The sequence below is a fragment of the Trichomonas vaginalis genome, chromosome V (genome assembly GCF_026262505.1).
Source record: "Trichomonas vaginalis G3 chromosome V, whole genome shotgun sequence".
NCBI classification, from domain to species: domain Eukaryota; phylum Parabasalia; order Trichomonadida; family Trichomonadidae; genus Trichomonas; species Trichomonas vaginalis.
In genome coordinates this window covers 21,299,362-21,307,075 of record NC_067207.1, presented here as the reverse complement: position 1 = coordinate 21,307,075, position 7,714 = coordinate 21,299,362, and the positions used below count along the sequence as shown (strand labels likewise).

Sequence of the window (7,714 nt, the reverse complement as noted above, 5' to 3'; positions counted from 1 at the left end):
AGACTTATTTATGAAGGGGAAGTATCAGCATGTTGTTCTGACTGCTTGAGGGTAGGTTGATACCATTCGAACTTCACGCTTCACAATTCCTTCATTGCATTCAAAATCTGGAGTCGGAGTCAACCATTTGTTCTCTCTTTGTGTCTTTGAAAGCGTCAAGATAAGTCTGTGCACGCTGTTTGGACATTGCCATAGTGCCATAGGTAAGATAGTGACCATGCTAAATCTGTTTACTGGTTAAGTCTGAGATTGTATCCTTTCCTATTTCCGTCTTGAATTGCCAGCAAGTCACCCATGAAAGCTTCTTTTGTTTCTTTTCCATCGTCAAGTTTACCTCGTCAGCGTCTCGACCAAGATGTAATTACTTCTAAGCTTCACGATACTTCTCTATTGCAATATCTTGTGTTTCATCCATGGGGAGCATGTGCTCTTCACCTTTTTCCTTTTTCCTCCTCAAGGATGCAATTGTTCGTCATGTTTCCAGTAGAACCTGGCAAAGCTCGTGTCCTTCAACTGCGGCTCGTTAACATTGAAAAGGCATGTCCATAAGAACGTTCTTCTTCCAACCTTCTAACCTGTTTGGATAATTTGCGCGTGCCTGTTTCCAAGTCCATTCATAGGTCAGACCAGCAGTTTGTCATAGACTTTTATGGGTCTTCCCTTCCTAATATTTAAACTCTTTTGAAATTTCCAACCATATCTTTCTAACTCTGCTTTTATTCTAGCAGACCTTTCTATCCATTCTATACGGGGGCATTTTTATAAAAATAAAAAATGTTTTTTCTTTACTTTACATAACCGCCTGCTGCCATAGAGTCTTTGACGCCAACCATACCAGCTAATGAAGGTTGACTGGTTTAGTTTGGAAACTAAACTTTGGTTTTGGTTTATCTTTCAGTTTTTTGGCTCTTCTTTCACGGTTTTTCGTCCACTTTTCGGTTCTCTGACTTTACCTCACTTGCAGGTATGTTGTGTCGTTACATCTTCATAAATATCATATGCCATTTGTTTTTGTTTTCCTTTCAACTTTTTGTGTTTGTTGTAAAGTTTAGAATATTTCGACTCTAAGTCAATGAGATGTTCTTAATGAACTGTTGGTCAGTGAAGTATACCTTCCATCTGTTTGTCTCGAAAGCTCCTTCAGACTCAATATTTTATTATTTGTGAGAGTCTGTTTCTTTTTTGAGATACTAGCCGTTCCATTTCTATGAAAAAGTGACTTTATAGTTAGGTTTGTATTCCAGACCTGGCACTTTCTATTATTGAATTTTTCTCTTCATCTGTAAGTTCTTTGACAGGTTTTGACAATGGTTCTGAACTTTTTGTTGTGGTGTCAAATCTACCGTTTCAACTTCTTCGGTCATTTCATTCTCAGTAAAAATTTTAGTTGGTTTGTTTTCACTGGTTGTTTAGGTTTTTTAAGTCGGTCTAAAACTTCTTGAGGTATAGGAAGAACTTGGACAAACACGTGGTTGTGTAACTGCTGGAAGCCGACAAATCCATCTTGAACCCATTTTGTCTCAATGCTGTATTGTTCATTTCATCTTCAGTAAAAAACTTTACATTCCCCACGTTTGAGGCGGTTGCGGTTGGTTTATTGTTTACCCATGTTGTGCATGGTTATATCCTTTGTTAAAGAATCTTTCACCTTGGTCCATATAGTGTCCTTGCTTGGTTATAGTAGTCATTTGCTTTTTATAGTAGTTTCCTGCTTGCTCTTCCTACATTGTCCATCCATCCTTGAACTTTTTCCTCTTGTTTCAGGATTTGGAATAAGATTTGCTGCATCTCGTGCTACCTCCCAACCTTTCTGTACGGTTTGTATAATAGGTTGCAGCTTTCTCTTTCAGCTATACCTAATGTACTCTCAAAATCTTCCTTCCAATTCCAAATGCACCTCTAGCTATTGTTCCCACTGCCGGGTAAAAATCTGGATGCAACTCTGCTAATGCGCCAAATAAACCCATTTCTTATGGTTAAAATGACGAATTCAAACAAGGACCCTATGTTTCTAAAGCGACAAAGAAAGCACTCATGAATAAAAATCTTTAGTTCAACACAAATGCTTGGTTTATGGATATCTTGCAAACCTTCCGACGGTTATAGAGAAGATGGACCACAACTGGCTAATATTTTGTTGGTCAAAACACAAGATTACTGTGAAGCCATACCATTACAGTCCAAAAATATTTAGATATCTAGCAGCTTTGACAATATTGTTGACAAATACCATCCAACAAAACTGACATCTGACTGTGAAAGTTCTTTCAAAATAACGATATAAAACTATCTGCGTTCAAAAATGTAAACCAATATTCATTGTCGACAAAACCATTCTGCTCTTGGTGTCATTGACGTTGTATAAAATCTTAAGACTTAAAATCAACCACAAGGTGGTGAAGCAAATGAAGATGTCATATGACGACAAAATATATAGACATTTCTCTCATGGCAAAGATGAGACAAGTTTTTAAATATTTACAATAGCCGATAAACAAAAAGGTTTGGGAAACCACTCCCCCGAAGAAATGAAAAACAACCCCGACTTAGAGAAAGACTATATATTTAATAGTTTAGTCAAAGCAGACAAACAAGAAAGAATGCCAGGCTTCAAACTTTCAGAAAGGTGACAAAGTAAAAATAGAAATACCTAAACGCGACCCATATTGAAAATACTATTGACTATGACACAATGGGAACTCGACAGGTACTCACATTCGTGTTCGTAAAAATAGAAGAAAGTATACAGAGAATATTATGAGTTTTAGGCAACATGGCAAAATGTACAGACTGCAAGCAGAAGATAAACTACTATTTGTCAGACCTCGTTTCAAACTTGTCAAAGTTCAAGGTGGTATACTTTCAAAGACAGTTCCTAACAAATATAGACAACTCCTGACGAATATGCTAAAGAAGTTGAAAATGACGACTAAGCATTTCTATACCATTGCGTAAACTGTCATGTAGGTGGCATGTAGTCTTTACTTTGTCCGTTGTTTGCGTATACCTGAAACGCGATGTGTATGGTTTCCTTCTCCCTGTGTGTTACCCAGAAACAATTTATAGCCAAACTGAACGTTGTCTTTAACATCATATCCTTTACCTTTTTCATTGCTGACCAATCCCAAAATCTATGTTTATGCCAACCTGCTTCAGCTGTACTTACAATCTTTGTAGTGACTGTGTGCAGGTAAGTTTTCACCTGAAATCGTTTACTTCCACCTTGTTTCCTTGAAGAGTTTGCACATACAAAACTGTCGACTATTTGAGTCCAAGTTCCAAAACCAAGTCACTACTTTGTCTGGTAGAGTTTCATTGACGTGTAATAGAACCTATAGATAACTGTTTGAAGTATTTCTGTCTTTAACGTTTGAAGCTCTGTTTTGTCAGCTTTTTTAACTAACTCATCGTTAAATATGTTTTTGTCAGCTTTTTTATCTAACTCAACGTTAACATATGTTTTGTCAGCTTTTCGTTGTCATATAATCTTGAGCAGTGAATTTAACTTTGTTTTCATCCTCCATGACATAGACAATTTCTACATCTAGTGTATATTTCATCGTCGTTTGTCTTCATCCGATGTTAAACCTTGTGGAAAGTTAGCGAGGTTTCCAAGTAGTACATCCCACCAGTTCCATCAAGGTTCTTCAACCGTTTTCCTGCAAATATTTTCTATACCAACAGTTGCGAAGAAAATCCTGTGTATGAGTCTTTTAGAATATTCTTTGTCAGCTCTTGTCACTTCACTTGACATTTTATGTCAACATTGTTTTATCCGCTTGTCATGCTAAATTGGCTGTAGTTCATCTACGTCATTAGATTGTTATGTGCTATGGTGTTTGTGGTATGTTCTATCTGTCCATGCAAGAATATAGTCTCTTGTTGCATCTACATACTCTTTGTCAGCTTTGTTGTCAATATCTGCCTTCAAAAGAAGTTTCATCTATAGGTTTCTCGTTTAAAGTTCTTTTTGTTGGATTTATTACAAACAGTTATGGTTCTTACTGTCTTGAAAATAGAAACTCGTCTGTCTTGGGTTAATGTCAGTTTTAAGTTTCCTTCTTTCAATGACTCAAGATATCTTAGATAGTTTGAAAGTTTGTTGTGTTCTTATTTAGAGCTTGTATATAATGGTTGCCGGTTGTGTTGTATTTCTCTTCATAGACGCTGTTTCATTTGACATTTTTATTTCTAGATAAAATATGCTTGTTCAATAGAAAAAGAAAATTCTAGAGGTTGCTACAACTAAACCATTAGATGAACTTTTTACAATGTCGTGTCAAAAGTTTGAGACAGAGACCCGTAAAGCATGAAGGCTATCGTTTTGACTACCCGTAAGATGGTTAAGAGACCATCTGTCACAAAAGCTATTGGCTTTCGTAGAATGAAGTTCATTTCAAAGCCATACTATGGTTTCCCATTTACGGTCGGTTTTGAAGTTCGATACTATAAAAAAGAAAAACGTATGTATGAGAAATTTGAACAGGGAAAACTTTTACAAGTTTAGTTTGCTTGTTAAACTTAGAAACAACTCTTCAAGCTTTTCAAGAAAAAATAACGATATCTTATATCGAATATGCAAACCGTATACATTGACGAGGGAGAGTACCATCTCGATATTATTTATGACATGGAAAATGCAACTGTTAAAATCAATAGAATAGAAGACCTTGGAGAGCAACGTTTATATTTCTACAAATATAACAACTTGGCATGGTATAGATTTTTGAGGAATGTTAATCAGCCTGCAGAATATCCAGTACACCCGAACTTTTATGAAGTCGAAAACCTAATGGAACATATGAAAATGTTTTCGACTCAGATGCTAATTATGTTCATGCTCATTTTCTGGCGCACAAAACTCTTTTTTATGCTTGGAAATGACTTTTACGAAAAACCTACAAAGCTATATGACCACCAAGTGGAAGTATTTTCAGACTTTCAAGTATGGTTTACTACAGATGGAAGAAAGAGAATAATTTCCATTCATACCACGCGTTTTACTTAGAAGCTTAGTATTCATATACAACTACATCGAAGGTAAAAATAATAATTTTTTAAATACGGTTCTGAGGTGTTGGATTTGTTGCCAACTTGACCTGTGGGTCAGGTTCCGGCTGTTTGTATAACAGAGCTTGGTTCTTCTGTTCAGGGTCTTTAGGTATATATACGCAACGAACTGACCTACTCTTTTACAATATTTTGACTCTCGGTTCCAAATTCCTCTTTCCGACAGATCTTTATCATATCCATACTACTCTTCCAACTCTTCTGAAGAAGTTTCCAATAACTACTGAAGAAACCCATTTTCACTATATGTAAAAATCTAATGTCCGCCTGTCTTTTCGTTTCCTGTGAGTTCATACGCATCTTTAACTGATCTCATACATTCTGTTTCTCCTCGGTAAGAAGAACTATTTTGGGTCAACTCCTGTGTTCGCGTCATCTGCATAAAGTTGTTTATATACGCACTTCAGGGTTTTTATAAAAGAAACTCTTTTTCCCAATTCTTTCTTCATATTTGCATACCATGGTGGCAAACCTAACGCAGCGTCATTTGACATGTGCAGTTGCATTTGTACATCTGTTGGCACTTGAACCATAGTTTGCATTGCAGTTTGTATTCTAACTTCACTTTGGACTATTCTCTTGGTTGGTTGTCCAGGTTGCTGTCATTTCGCTAAGTTTGTGCGTCCCATTTTTAATATTAGATAAAAATATCTCTTTACGAGTACATAACTGGAGCAATTTGCAGGCATTGGCGTTCATCTTCGATTCTCTAATATCTTTCTGCCACGCTCAAATAAGTGAAATGAACCAATGGAAAAACTTAAAAAAGTTATCAGTCCTATTATCAAACCACATTTACTTACCAATAAAATTTCTTTGTTATGAAATTTCTCCAGTTTTATAGGGACCTCTCTCATATTCTATATTATCGTATCTAAACTCATAGTCATGTATGTCCTCAACCATGCTCATGACACTTTCCAAACCCACTTTTATCGATGTAAAGTTAAAAGCAATGGATGGTATGTAAACGTCTAAGAGTTTCCTAAAAGAGTCTCTCAAAGTACCATCTTACTTGGTATTGAAAATCCCAGTGTTATAGAACGGCGGGAGTCCACTATAAAGAAAACATTTTCCTTGTCTTATATTTTTCATACAAATCTGATCAATGACATCTCAAAATCTATACCCTCATCATATATTTTTCTCTGTCCTCTTTAAACAGTTGGTAAGTTAAGATATAAAACTTGACTAAGTGTTTCAATGTCATGAACTCTATAGCACCACTATATAATTAGTCTAGCATGATATACATATCCCCAGTCAAAATATATTCTGCTTTTTTCAAAAACCTCTCTCACAATACTTTTTCTTATCTAAATGGTATACTTCCAAATCTTACCTATAGGTATCTTTTACTTTTAACTCTTTCATATTGTTGTTAGATGGTCTGGGTATATGTTTGAACGGTTCATATAGTTGTCGAAGTCCATTGATAATAATCTTTGAGTCTGGGAATATTGTATGACAATAATGGAGATATATAGAAATTCCACCGAACAACGTCTACAAATTGTATAGACCATTTCTGGTAGTTTTCTTAAGTTCCTCACTCAATAGAATATCTTTACCATCTACTGCTTATTTCCACAAGAAGGGTAGCGGTGGTTGTAAAATTCATTTTATATATATATAAAAATGTTTTTACCTGAAAAAGTGACAGAAAAAGTGACCAAAAACATGAAAACATATATATTTTGTGAAAAGGTCCTGGAAGACCGTAAATAAGACTTTCATTTATACTAAACATCTTCAGGGCTAAGGGCGCAGCCCTGGAAGCCCACTGCTTTTTTTTTTTTTTATTTTTTTTTTTTTTTTTTTACTTAGAAGAGACATTAATGAAGTATATGGTTCAAAAATCCCAAACCTTTAATTTTTAATAGTGCAGCATAATCAAATGTTAAAGACCACATGTGGAATCTACCCCATCTCATCTGCAACATCGTTATAATAACAAACAAAACGGCAGAAATTCCTTATTTCAAACAAGAACAAAATAAAGAGTTTTTCATAAAAGAATTATAAAAAAATTGATTTTAAAGTTTTGCTAGGCTGAGAAGACACGGTTATATATTTCTCAAACAAATGTAAAGAGCAACATCGAGTGGTGTTGCCTTGTCTTGGACAACGATTCAATACTGTCTAAATTATGATTTGTAATCTTCAAACTCTAATTTCATTTGAAACAATAATTTTATACATAGGTATCGTAAAGAAAAAAGTTTCGGATACGGGGAGTCAACCCAGATCCTGTGGATGAAACAACATATATAAACCGCTGAACGAAACTTGGATGTATATAATTTAATTTTTTCCATTTGTTTTTATGTTTAATATCAATATATAAAATTATCCTCTGAACGGCTCATTCGTAACAATAAGAATGGATGACAACATGTTTATTTTTGTTATAGACCGAAAATAGATTTTTTTTTCGGGTTTTTCCTTTCATAATTGAAAGAATGATACTATTATAGGTTTATTATATTATATAGCATGATATCATGCTATACCGAAATATTATATGTTTTTGAGAAGTTGAATATAACAACAAATAAATTTGAATGTAAGTTAAATTGCTTGTTGTTTTTAATAGCTATTTTAATGAGATCCAATATTGCAAAATTCAAATTGAATGATTGAA

At 34.7% G+C, this 7,714-nt stretch overlaps 1 non-coding gene across 1 annotated transcript, besides 2 other annotated features; it reads right to left on the bottom strand.

Annotated features, from left to right (window-relative positions):
* Nucleotides 1-3,730: part of a mobile genetic element that runs on past the window's edge.
* Nucleotides 3,731-7,293: 3,563 nt separating this feature from the next.
* On the bottom strand, nucleotides 7,294-7,359 carry TVAGG3_0377260. The gene has a single exon. It is a non-coding gene; the product is annotated as a tRNA-Glu (tRNA).
* A 118-nt stretch (nucleotides 7,360-7,477) lies between these two features.
* Nucleotides 7,478-7,714: part of a mobile genetic element that runs on past the window's edge.